The sequence below is a fragment of the Natator depressus genome, chromosome 4, assembly GCF_965152275.1.
Source record: "Natator depressus isolate rNatDep1 chromosome 4, rNatDep2.hap1, whole genome shotgun sequence".
In the NCBI taxonomy this organism is placed as follows: domain Eukaryota; kingdom Metazoa; phylum Chordata; order Testudines; family Cheloniidae; genus Natator; species Natator depressus.
Window position 1 is genome coordinate 50,366,072 of NC_134237.1, and position 13,980 is coordinate 50,380,051.

General features: G+C 43.9%; 1 long non-coding RNA gene across 1 annotated transcript in view; it reads right to left on the bottom strand.

The window, feature by feature from the left end:
• LOC141985835 (uncharacterized) overlaps positions 1 to 13,600 on the bottom strand; it is a 33,287-nt gene extending 19,687 nt beyond the window's left edge. Inside the window, exons 1-2 of the long non-coding RNA XR_012639032.1 lie at positions 13,521 to 13,600; positions 6,849 to 7,026 (exon numbers count right to left, since the gene is read on the bottom strand). This is a non-coding gene — a long non-coding RNA (uncharacterized LOC141985835). The remainder of the gene's footprint in view (positions 1 to 6,848; positions 7,027 to 13,520) is intronic.
• Between the last annotated feature and the right edge of the window lie 380 nt (positions 13,601 to 13,980).

Consider the following 13,980-nt stretch of genomic DNA (forward strand, 5'->3'; position numbering starts at 1 on the left):
ACACTGAAAATATATTTTAAAAGTCTTTATCAATGTATTAGTAACCCGCAAAGGTGAAAAACAGGTTTTCCTCTAAACAGGAGGCAAGAAACGTGTCTCTCTCTGTCAGCATGTATATCAAGTATTGTAAGTTAACAAAATGGATGCCCATTTCCATACAAAGTCAGACGTGAACAAAGTGATGTGCAGTTAACAGGGAAGAAGCACATACAAAAAACAAGCCACCGAGAGCTATTCCGCCAAAGACTACAGGTAATGAACTTTGCGGGTATTTCTAGAAGGCAAAGATGACACCCTGATATCCTACACCTAGGATGTAAATGGACAGTACATTTGTGTTCATGGAAAAAAAGGTGGACTTTGGGTGGGATAAACATCTTTAGACGGGAGGTTAACCTGTTAGTTAAGTTTAGTCTCTAGAAAACGTTATGATTTTGTTTTATATGTCTCCATTTGTGTCCAGTATCCTCACTCACTATCTCCTGAAGCTGTAGTCTTTGATAATAAACTTATTCTTGTTTTCACTACAAATATATCACAGTGCTGTGGTGTTAAGTAAAGTGCTAGTCCTAAGCTGATTTTTACCAGCTGGTGTATATTGTTCCTTTAGGGACAGCAGGCCTGGTATTTCTGTGAGTGTTCAGTGGAAACAAGCTGGATACTATATGGAACAGTTGGAGAGGGCTCAGGGATTTGTGTGTCCCATTCTTTACCCTGGATAGAGTGAGCGAGGCCTGCAGAGCCGTGGAAGGCAGCGCTTGTGCTGCCACCGGCGTTTGGTTTCAGGGAGCTGATCCACAGCCAGCACAGACAAGACATCTTCACGTTGAGGGCAGGTAGTGGTGAGGTGCCTCACAACCCTAGGTACTCCTGGGGAGCATCACAGGTGGTGCTACATATCAAAAATGAATCAACCCAGATCAAAACAAACAAAAAAGCTTGTATAAAACATCAGCAAGGGAAAATGCTGGGTCTCACAGGAATATAAGGGAATCCTGGTCTCTTGGCCACATTCCAATTCAGGTAATTACATCCTGCCCAGCGAAATATCCTCTGCAATTTCAATTCAATATGTGATCCTTCATTTCTTGTCCTGAATTGCTACATAGAGTTCTTGTGGGCTGCTGTGTTTCATTCCAGAGAAAGCTGCATTTCACTGGAGGGTGGAGTGATACCTGGGTATAGATTGTAAATCAGATTAAGTTTCTAAAGCCTTTTGGGGTATTTCATTATTATTTGACACCCCACAAGCGTGTGCTGTTGCTTTGCTGAACAAACAGGTGGGCACGAGCCCTGGCCTAAAAATATGAACAGTGCTATATGGAACAACTACAAAATTATTATTTATTAATTAATCATCATCAGGGAGTGGTGTGGGGGATAGATGATGACAACTTATTTTTTACCTCACAGTCCCCCAGTATGAAAAGTTGTGGAAGATTTATATTTATGCCTGAATGGTCTTTATTTTTCCTGGGTTTAAATCAACATCTCAGCATTCTTTTTAATGCAGCTTCTGCTAGATGAATAAAAATGTTTCATCATAAATATTTCAGAGAATATTATATAAGGAGTCACCATTCCGCAGCAAATCAAATTATTCACCTGGAGCAAAAAGCAAATGTATTATTGGGATATTTTTTTTTTTTAAATAATCCTTCATTGAAGTGGTTTCCAAACTTTTTAGTAAGGCGACCCACCAACTTCAGATTGTCTTTTTGCAACCCACTGTTGCATATATGCACCCTCCACCCTGGCACCGCAGCACTTGTCCCAGCACAATTTGGAGGAGAGGCCACAGGGCAGCCAGGACAAACCTGAGTGAGGCCAGTGAGCCCTTGAACCAGGTCACAAGGTCTGAAGCAACTCCTCTCTGCAGGAGGCCAGAAAAAGTGTATATTTGCCTAGACCAGGGTGCCGTGATAGGTTAATCAGCCTGGACATGGCAACGCATCTAGAACCTTCTTGCAACCTACCCATGGGTCAAAGCCCACTGTTTGGGAAACATTGCTTAATTGTTCCACCACATAATCATTTCACTGCTCCAGATTCTATAGCAGAGCCAGATTCTGATACCCATCATGTTGAGTAACACCTTACCTCACAAAAAAACCTATTGCATTCAATATACCTACTCAAAGCTATGATTCACAAAGGTACTTAAGCACTGGCCTTGCAAGCTAAAAGTTTGGTAAGTGCCTAGATACCTTGTTGAACTGTAGCCTAAGGTGACAGCATGAGAAAAGACACAGAATTTGGCTTGGAAACACTTTAACTATTATATTACATCATGGAAAGCAGAGAACTCTACTATTTAACTGTATTTAGGCTAAATGATTTGAGAGGAAGGCTGGTCTACTGCTTAGGGCACTAGTCCAGGGCTTGGGAGAACTGGGTTTAATTCCCTGCTCTGCCACAAACTTCCTGTGTGACTATGGGAAGTTAGGAGCCTAAATACCTTTGAGGATCTGGGCCTTAGCTTCTCTGTGCCTCAGTTCCTCATTTCATAAAATGGGCATAAAAGATTGTGTGCTGCTTGGATTCTATGGTGATGAGCGCCGTCGATGGATATCTGATCATTTAGAATAGCTGAATCTATTAAAATAATATAGTGCACAATCCTTGTCAGGCCTCGTAGCTAGCCTATGAAATACTAATCTGTTAAAATATTTTAAAGTATTGTCATTATATACAAGACATCACCCTCTTACAGGAGGATATACAAATAGAAAAAAAGGAGTTATTTATGGTAATCACTGAAGTGGTGGCCCTGTGTTAATATCATGCTGTACCATGTGTAATAAATAATAATACAAACCACAGAAAAATAGAGGTGGGAGTAACTATATTCTTTGGTTTGGAAGTTATTGACTATTTTAAACAAAGACAAAAATGATTTGGGAATAATAGTAATGGCTTCTTCCTGACCTCCACATTTCCCTTACAAATAATTAACTACTTATTTGTAACTAGTCTTTTCATTAAAGATATGATTCATTTAGCATATCCTCACAATATAGACCTGCACACAGGGAAACAAAGAAAGATATATCCCCTACATCATCATACAGGTTGTTGCAGAACTCCTTAACATAAAGGCAGTCCAAAAGTATAGTTTTACTAAGTTACATGTGACGAAGGCTATGTTTTAGTCACGTGTATTTTTAGTAAAAGTCATGGACAGTAAACAAAAATTCATGGCCCATGAGCTGTCCATGACTTGTACTATATACCCCTGACTAAAACTTGGGTGCTCTGGGGCAGAGGGCAGCCCAGGGGCGCCAGACGTGTTCTGAGGGGGTGGGGGGGAGCAGCCTGGGGGCACCATGGTTGTTGTGTGGGGGTTGGCAGCGTGCAGCCCGGGCCCCCTGCTGCCGCTGAGGCGGAGGCAGGCAGTGGCGTGTGGCGCAGGACCCCCGCTGCTGCATGGAGGGCACAGCAGCCTGAAACGCCCTGCTGCTGCTGCAGGGGGCATGGTGGCCCGAGATTGCCCCAGCAACAGCTGGTGCGGCTACAGAAGTCACGGAGATCCCAGAAAGTCAAGGAATCCGTGACTTCCTTGACCTCCATGACAGACTCAGAGCCTTACATATGACTAAAACAGACAGTTTTAAAATGTTTGCATTTTGTCCACCTACAGCACAAGGTGGCACTATATCTGTAAGGGCAAAAAAAAATAGTGACCAATTCCTGTAGTAGTCCACATTTTTGTGAGCCAACATTCTCCTGATAGCAAAGTATTTATGTGAGGAAACATTGTCTTTTTCCTGAGAAGTATGGTTGGTTACAAATATATTCTTCCTTGAAAATACCATGGACCTGATTTTTCCCTGCCTGGCCCCTTGTGTAGTCATTCACAACTGTTCCAAGTGGGGGTAAAATGATACCTCTGGAGTTAGTGCCAAATTCTTATTTGGCAAACTATTGGAGTGCACAGGTGTGAGGAACAATACAAGCTGTAAGGAAAGTGGAGAACCCGTCCCTGTATCTCTCATTAAGTCCTATCAGATGTGCTTTAGCATGCTGTGACTCTTAAAATGTATAAACCTCAACCAAATATCATGTCTACCTTGCAATACAACTAAACTGTTTTACCCATCTCTGCCTGTAGGGCAGAACTCTGCTTCCACAGATCTCAGTGGCTGAACCATCTCCACTCCAGCTATTTCAATGGCATATGATACAGAGCCCTTAATATCCATGTCTGCAATAACAAGCGACACCCACACAAAGTATGATGGCATATGTAATTCATTTAGCAGTAGCACAGTGTTTCTTTCTCTGCATCTTGACCTTCAAACTCTCTCACTTAAAGTTGTTGCTTTTGGCAGAGACAAAAGCCTCCAACCACAAAGGGAGGGGGTGGGGGCGGGGGCAGTGATGAAATGGAAATCGGGCATCTGCCCAAAGTTTAGACGCCAGGAAGAATAACATTTCCAAGTTATTTTTTCCCATCAGAAATAAGGGGGGGAAAGGCCACGATAGACTCCGAAAATGTGAGATGTTAGAACAGCATGGCCTTTGGTAATAAAATACAATCGTAATTAATAGCACTTATAAACTCCCTTCTTCCAGTGTTCTCAAGGCACTTTACAAAGGTGGGAAATGAGGAAATTTGTACAATGACGATACCTAGACACAGAGAGATGAAGTGATGGTCCCATAGCAAGGTGTCCCCATCTTTACTATTGCTTTTTCCTCTTTCTCCCATTTGCATTCTTATCCATCTGTTGTGCCTTGACACAATCTGAGATAGTGGGCTTGTTGGCTCTGTCTTTGGTTTGCTCATATGGACAATGCCTAGCACCATGGGGCCCAGGTCCCTGATTGGGGTTTATAGTAGCAACTGCAATAGGAATAATAATAATGAATAATAATAAAGACAGTGGTGAAGTCAGGAATAAAACCAGGCCTCCTTGATTCCTATCTCGTGTTCTAGCCACTACATTATGCTGCCTCCTTGACCTCCCAAACACAATGGTTTATACTTTAGAACTAGAATTTTATTAGCGGGATAATGTCAGGATAAAAATAATGGAGTCCAGACACTATTAAATGGAGCAAAAAGGAGCAGGAAAATGGAAATATCACTAAAACAGTATGGGTTATGCCTTAGGGAAACGTTCCCATGCAATATCTTACCCTACCACTGCATAGCTGCCAACAGACCCTCTCCAGCAACTAAAGACAGTCTGGCAGCAAAGGAGAAGTCAGGGCCCAGTCTGTGCAGCATGACTGCCTCTCAAGTTGATATAATTCAGGCCACAATGAGATGCCTACATTAGCACTGCTGTGAGCAGCATTACTTCAACCTTCACACCAAGGGCATTCAATCAGAGGAGTTATATGGATTATTAAGACTGAAAAAGCTTTACAATTCTAATTTAGCTTCCAGCCCCAAGAGACCAGTCACTTACCCCAGATCACTTGGCACCCTAGATCTTATACCAAAGACAACACCTATAGCCAATGCTGTAATAAACTAAAGGTTTATTAACGAGGAAAAAGAAATTAGAGAGTTATTTACAGGTTAATGCAAGCAAACATATACACAGATGAGTTTCAATCTAAATCCTAAGAATAACAGTGTTGTAGTGATGTGTCAATTCAGGGCAGGCCCAGCAGGTAATGCCTGGGGATCTCTGGCTTCACTGGCATCACTCCACCTATCTCTCCCCCACCTCCCTCACTGACCACCTAGGGGGGAATAAGTAGCATTTATTCCCCTTCTCTCCAATGTAAATGGAGCACTTTAGCTGCAGGTTCTCCTGCTTGGGCAAACTACATCTATACGCTGCCCCTTACTCAGGAAAGTGCACAAAGGTTCTAATTCATAAAGGTTCTTACGAACATGTGTAACTGTAAGCACAAGAGAAACTCCAATGGGACTATTCATGTGCTCAACATTATGCACATGCTTAAGTACCTGGCTGAATCAGAGTCAAGACGCAACATTTAGCCCAGAGAAATTTGCTCACCTCTGTACACAATTAGAGGTTGTTATCAGATTTGCCCCTTACTTTGGGGTACGCTCATTTATTAGGCTTACTCTTCTGGGGGGGGGGGGAGTGTCTGTAATTCTATTAATGTGCTGCTTGTGTCACTTGTGTTTTCATATGGAGCTCTACTTCTCCCTTCTGCAAGTCCCCTCCCAATGGAGCTATCCTGCAGGGCCTAGGTTCCCCAGGGCTGGGTTCCTCCAGCCCCAGAATCAGACGAACACACACACACACACACACACACACACTAACAGAGCAAGTCTGAGTCAACCAGGTCAATCAGCCCTCTCAAGCTGACCCCTTATATGTCTCTGGACTCAGTGGGCTGGGTCAAGCAGTATTTCCAAGCTGCCACCCTTATATGCCGCGGGTACCGCACCGGAATAGAGTAAGCCTGAGCAGGCTGTGCCAAACAGCACTTCCAAGCTGCTACCCATATATGCCCCTGGACTCAGCACTTCCAAGCTGCCACCCTCGTATGTCACAGGTACAGCTTGTCCCTATCCCCACTTTCATGTTACAATTGTTCTGGTAGTAACCCACTTGATGAGCAAACCCCACGGTATTTTTGGGCGCTACAGGGATCTTTAGCTTAGGTAAGAGGAGTGTTGCCGCAGAATAAATGGGGAAGGCAAAACACAAAAGAGTAAAGTTCAGAGAGAGAGAGGGAGGGAAGCAACCAGCTTAACCATAAAAGTTATTTGTTGAATAATAGTGATAACTCACAAGGAGAGCCTGAACAGACATAACAGTTACATTATTAAAGATTACAAAACGGATCAAACAAGTCAGAGTTAAAAAGTTAAACCTGAGGTAGCAAAGGAGAGAGAGAGAGAGACGAGGTCTCACCACTCCACGAAGCTTGAACTGGTCGGGGTTCCCAGGTGATGGTGGTAGCTCAGGGTCCTGAGTGCTGGAGACGGGCAGAGCCCCCAGCACGATCAGTCAGGAGAAGTTGAAGTCCCAGTGGAACTGATGCAGTTTAGATCAGGCATCAGAATACTTACTTGAGTGTGGTAGGGGTTTTCTGTAAGGAAATAACAATGGTTCAAGGGAGAACACTAGATTTGTTTATGACTAAACTGATGACTCAAGGGTTTTCTTTAGGCTAGACAATAGGAACTGATCATTCCTGGCTATGGACGGTGTTCCTTCAAGGGAGCTCACAATGCAATTAGGCAGCTTCAGTATTTTGAATATCAATCAAGGATTCATTACTAGAATTGGTCTGATAACTGCTAGCTGGGTGTGTGCAGGCGTAGGTTCATTAACTTCTGGAGCAGAGATCCCCCATGATGCAGTGCTTCCCTGCTTTTCTGGTCCCAGAGTTCAGTGAGGTTCTTGCCTTGGAATCTCGGTTCTCCCTTCTGTATGCTAATGGAGATGCCTCCCTGTCCCATCTTTGATGCAGATGAGGCTAGGGGAGTTGCCTTAATCCTATCACCCTTGTCAGGAGGGGTTTAGGTGTGTCTTCCACCGCTCTTACATTGCTTTTTGTAAGTCTTTCTTCTGATCGGTTTTGGTTCAAGCAGAGGCTGGCAGGGGTGGGGGTGTCCTTCATGAGCCAGACAGGCTGGATACTGCGCCCTGGTTCCCCAGGAACACAGAGCTGACTGGTATCAAGGTAAAGTTCAAAAATCTCTGACTGTATCCTTACATCCTCGCTTTTTCATTGATTCAGCCTCAAAGAGATAAAGGTGCTCATCATGTAACTCTTACTCATGCAAGTAGACTCCTCTAGCCCAATGGGACTTCTCAGGTGAATAAAGCTTGCAGGAGCTGGTGAACACTAAACATAGATAGATATGGGCGGGGGGTGGCATTTTCAACAGCACAATTGACCTTTCATTTTACAGGCAAAATGGTTTTGCATATATTAGAATAAAAATATACAGTGTGTGGGTAAAAACACCTGGTTTTCAGTTACAGCAGTTAGCACGTTTTGCTAACAACCCCGGAATGATACTGCGCAGCAGCCGCAGAGTTTGAGCCCTCCTGTGGTCATCACACCCGCTGTTAATGGATGAGTTGGTTTTGTTTATTTTGGCTTTTGCTTCTTCACCAACACGCCAAGGCACCACAGCGGAGCCTCTTCTCTAATTTTACACTGGTGTGGGGCCGGGCAGGCCTAAAAAAGCCTGTCAGCCAATGGAGCAACAACAACAACTACAAAAGAGCAACTTCAGAGGGGAGTGGGCCAGGCATTTCTTTGAGCCTGGAACTGCCTGGAGTTAATTGTTCACATAAGAAGAATAAACTGGTGGTGCTATAATTGAATTTTTATGGAAATAAACAGGTGGCAGATTTACTGTGGCTGTGGGGATAGCAGGGGGTGAAATGCTGTAGCCACATTAACCTGTTTAATTTAATAGCCTCTGTACTCCTACAGGAGAAAAATAATGCTGTGTAGCTAGTTCAGTCAGCTGGATGCCAAATATAAATAACTACAATTACCATAAGATTGCCCATGTGCTGGTTGGGAAAAGGGCTTTGTGCCAGCGTCTGCTTAGTTGTCATGTTTATTAATTAAGCTCCAGGAAGTTTAAAAACAAAAGTTTTGGTGTAGCAAGAAAAATAAAGACACCAAGGAGGAGCAAGTGTAAGGCATCAGACACAAAGGGCTAACTGACAGTCCCCTCTGCTGCACTGCCTACTCAAACAGACATTGCCAAAGCCTCAGGGTGACTGTTTCCAAATTGAGAGAAGTGAATGAAGTTTTGCACCATGCTACCCCCTGGTGGTGTAGCATTAACAATACATTGGCTTTGAAAACTGGCCAGTGTCAGACTGCAATCTTCAATACTTGAGAGCAATGAGCACAAAATAAGCACCGATGTTTCTAAAGCATGGTATGTTTACCATTAAGCTAATTGTATGAGCAAGGATGAAACTATATAATTGAGTTTCTTTACCTTTCACTACTGATGCAAAGCAAAAATAGATTGAATCAGGAGTAGCACTGTATTTACGTCTTGGTCAGCTAGAGCGAATTGATGGAATTCTGTTGCATGATTCAAAGACAGCTCTAAGACAATCCTATGTGATAATGGAATTAGAGAATGTGATGGCTGCATAGTTAAGCACTCATTAGTCAGGAAATACCAAAGTTAAGGTTCCAGGCATAATCACCAGGAATAATCATAGCTCTGTCCCCTAGGGCATATACAAGGCAACATAGTCATGATCAGTCTTAAATACGGCAATAAAATATCAAACAATTTTCCCCTACAATTTCAGATAAATATGTGTAACATCTTATACTACTGTGCACTATGCTGTGTGTGCTGGACAAATAGCGTCCAGGAAAGTACTTTATACACAAGATGCCTTTGACTGAGGCAAAGCTTCCGAAGGAGCCATTGTTTCATTGACCGTGCACCTTACACGATATCACTCTGCTTGAGAAAAGGAGCCAAATCCCCAGCTGGTGTCAAATAGCATAGCTCTATTGGCTTCAGTGGAGCTACATCAATTTGCACCAACTGAAGACCTGGCCCATAGCACATGAGCATTAATTAAAAATTATATTGCAATTCCATATATTTACAATGGGGCAGAGAAAAGAACTTTAATTTTGGCACTACCTGACTTTGGAGTGGTAGACTTTGAAACCTTAATATTCTCTTAATACAGGGATTTTTAATGCAATTCCCTAGCTGTCTTAAAAGAAAATGACAGAAACAAGAATTTCCATAATCTTGAAACACTTTAGTAAGACACCACTGGAATGTGCCTACTGACTCTTGTCTCGTTCACTATGCACTGTACAACGAACACCCTGAAACTGCAAGAACCCTGCCTTTTTGCCAGTTCATCATTAGTACAGTATTGCCTTTTACCACGTATTATGGGAAACAAACTCTACCTTCCTTCTGAAACATTACACACTTGTTCAGCTGATCAGTATGTTAGCTCTTCCTAGCCATCCACAAGAGCAACATTTTTCCACATTTTTTTTTTAGCATTTCTTCTTCTGATCCCCACTAATGAACCCAGATCCAGAGAGGCAATGAAAAAAATATTTTTTTAAAAAGTAGCTAATTGAACTTTGCAAGCTTCTAAAAAAAAACACAGTTCAGGGTTATGTTTTGGAATAGTGAAGCTGGGTCTTCTATTATCCTAACCAGTTTGCCAATCCCAGACAGAAAACCGGGGCGTCTATTCCAGGCTCAAGGTTAAGATAAACTTTATCGGGGAATGTTAAGGAATGACATTGAAAAGCTATGAGAAAAATGTATAAAGCAAAATTTAAAACATAGACCACGTTTTGTGTTCCTACTGACACATCTGAAAAAGCAGTAAGTGCAAACTTCAGGGATTTCCTATCTAAGAATGGGAGGGACATGGTTTCTTTGGGTGTAGACCACTTTGGCTAACTATAAATAGTAAAATAAAACCAGCTCTTAGCCATGGGCACCCTGAAGAATTTGAGAATACAAAAGAATTCCAGGTTGCCAACCTGGAAAATGTGGGTAAATTCTCTGACCCATGGGAGCCAATATCACCTCCTCCAACTCCTCCAATCTAGTAGCGTATTTTCAGTCTTATTCAGTCTCACTGTCACCCAAACCCTTATTCTGGTGGCCATATACTAGATAAGCCAATCAATCATACCAAGTTGGACCAAGGAAATAGAAAGATATGCGTGTCATCCACATATTGAATCCTATACAGCCCATAGTATTGCACATCTCCTCCAATTGTCTAACATACATGTTGAACAGGAGCAGTGACAGAACAGAACCCTTTGGTACATTTCATGAAAGGTATTCAAGGCAAATCACAGTCACTGGCATCTGGGTTGTGTGTGTGTGTGTGTGTGTGTGTGTGTGTGTACATGCTATGGGAGAGTTTAGATAGAGAACAGCTGAAGTATTTGCAACCAGATAAAATAACCATGCAAATTACACCTAATTCTGGATTTTGACACCAATAAAAAATCTCAGACTATTGGCCTTATTCTGATCTCAGTTACCCTGATGTAAGTGAGATCAGAATAAAGACCTGTGTTTATTGCATGGTTTGGCGAGGGCCACAACAATTTCAAATGATCATGATCCAGTAATGTTTGAGTATGGATTCAAACCTAAGTTGATTAATAGTTCACCATAGTAAATCAGAAAAAAAAATCCTCATCTGGAAGTTTTGGTTCAAAGTTAGATGAAATGCAGGATCTTCGCCTGAGTTTCAGTTTGGGTCAGACCCTAGTCCCACTGAAGGCACTAGCAAAACTTGGTGATGTGAACCCATTCAAATCACAACTGAAGAAAACATTTGCATAAAGCAACGTTTTGCACAGCTGAAATGGAAATGTGAAAGACTGTTTTATTAGAAAGCGAGCTAATCTAGCTATAAAAATGAGGGTGCTGTGGTGTTATATAGAGACTTAAAAAGGGAGATTTTAGTAAGTTTTGAAGCATGTTACTGCAATGAAGTGAGTAGAGAAATAATTTAAAACTCCAAGCAAGAATCTAAATCAGAGAAATTTAAAAGTAAATACACATATGTTACTCTGGACTGAAGATACTGCTTTTGAAAATAAGCATGAGATGCGTGAATGCCAACGATCAAACACACATGCTAAAACAGAAAGATAGAAAGAAAACTAAAACACTATAGGAAATTAAAAAAGGAGAAACAGAAAGAGATCAGAAGAGATACCAAACACCAGCGGGTGTTTTAGAATTTGGTAACCAACCTGTACAAAAAACAAACACACACACACACAAACACACACATTAACTCAGATCCTCAGCTGATTAAATTAAATTGACATCAATGGAACTATGCTGATTTACACCATCTGAGGAACCAGTCCTCTGATTTTTTGTTCTGAGTGCAAGAAAACCTCAACCTGATTGGTTGAGTGAAGGCTAAGAGAGAGTGAATGAATGCAGACCAATGAATGCATCCGATGAAGTGAGCTGTAGCTCACAAAAGCTTATGCTCAAATAAATTTGTTAGTCTCTAAGGTGCCACAAGTCCTCCTTTTCTTTTAGTCAAGAATTTTGTAACTGGAAAGTAAGTTTCCATGCAGGTTTATTTACTGTAATGGTAGGGTTAGAAGACAGTGCGAGAAAGCTGGAAGTTTGCCAGACTTTCGGATTCTGAATTCAGATCCAGACCTAACCTGAAAGTTAGCCCTCCCTCATCCTGTAAAATCCACTCCATGTTCTTGCTGAAATGGCTTTTTATATAATCAAAAGTCAGACCAAAATGATGTGATCATTGCCAAAGAAAAAGATCTTTGATTGGAACCAGTCATTCATCATACCCCACACCTACCCTTTGTCTAATCTTCTATGGTTAAAAACATAACGCACTGGAGGGAGACGGTGCTACTTTTCATGAACAGTCACTGCTGGCGCTAAGGGACATTCCCATCTGTTATTTGCGCTTAGCTTTGCTTACTGATAAAACAGGAAGGACAGCTGGCTGATAGGCTTTTTGAAGCAAAAGGCTTCTCTCTTTCCTACAATTAATGTCTATAACAGGGGTCGGCAACCTTTCAGAAGTGGTGTGCCGAGTCTTCATTTATTCACTTTAATTTAAGGTTTCGCGTGCCAGTAATACATTTTAATGGTTTTTTAGAAAGTCTCTCTCTCTAAGTCTATATATTATATAATTAAACTATTGTTGTACGTAAAGTACACAAGGTTTTCAAAATGTTTAAGAAGCTTCATTTAAAATTAAATTAAAATGCTGATCTTATGCCGCCGGCCTGCTCAGCCCGCTGCCGGCCTGGGGTTCCATTCACCTAGGCCGGCAGCGGACTGAGCGACGCCTGCGGCTGGGATCCTGGCTGGCAAGGGGCGGGCAGCCAGAACCCCAGACCGGCAGTGGGCTGAGGTTCTGTCCGCCGGCTCCTGCCAGCCAGGGTCCCAGCTGCCGGCTCCGCTCAGCCCGCTGCCAGTCTGGGATCCCGTCCCTGCCGACATAGAGCGGGTACCTTACCTTCTCCCTGGTTCTAGCCCATTCTCTTCCTCTATCTCTTCACTGAGATGAAGGTGGGAGTGTGCTGAGCACAGGGCTGGGGATGAAGGAGCAGGCTGAGGGTTGGGGTGTAGGGTCTGGCCAAGAGCCAGAATGAGGGAGGGGGCTCAGGGTTGGGGCAGGAGGTTTGGGTGTGGAGTGCTTACCTGGGCAGCTCCCATTTGGTGTGAGGGGTGCAGGAGCTCCTGTTTGGTGCTCAGGGTGGGGGTGGGAATGTGGGGGGTGCAAGAGTCAGGGCATGGGGTGTGGGGGCATGTGAGGAGGGTGCAGGAGTCAGGGCATGGGGTGTGGGGGGGCTGGGTATGTGTGGGGGTGCTGGATTCAGGGCTAGGATGTGTGAGGGGGGAGCAGGGGTCAGGGCAGAGGGCTGGCTGTGTGTGAGGGGGTGCAGTGGTCAGGGCAGAGGGCTGGGGGTGTGGGCTGCGGTCATGGGGGTGCTCCCAGCCCCCTGCCCTGAGCAGCTCACGGCAGGGGGCTGGAGGGGATATGCCCTGATTCCACCCCCCTTCCCCAAGGCCCCATCCCCACCTCTTCTCCGGAGCAGTGAGCGCGCTGCGGCTCCGCTTCTCCCCCTCCCTCGCAAGGGCCATCAGCTGATCAGCAGCAGGGAGGGAGAGGAGGAGGGGCAGGAACCCAGCATGCCTGCGGAAGAGGCGGGGGAGGGGGAAACTTGCCTGCCCTGCAGCAGCAGCCGGCAGGACCAAGCTTCTTCACCCTGCCCCAGGGGGGGCCAGAGAGGAGCCGGCCGGGGCGGGCAGGATTTTTAATGGCACGCTGCTGCCTGCCAGGGTCCCAGCCTGGGTTCGTCAGCTGGCTGAGCGGGGCCGGCGGCTGGGACCTGTCAGGCAGCAGCGTGCCATTAAAAATCAGCTCGCCTGCCGTCTTTGGCACGCGTCCCATAGGTTGCCGACCCCTGGTCTATAAATTATTTCTTCAGTAGACAATATGCATCCTTCCTCAATTTCAAAATGATTTCTAGTAAATTAAA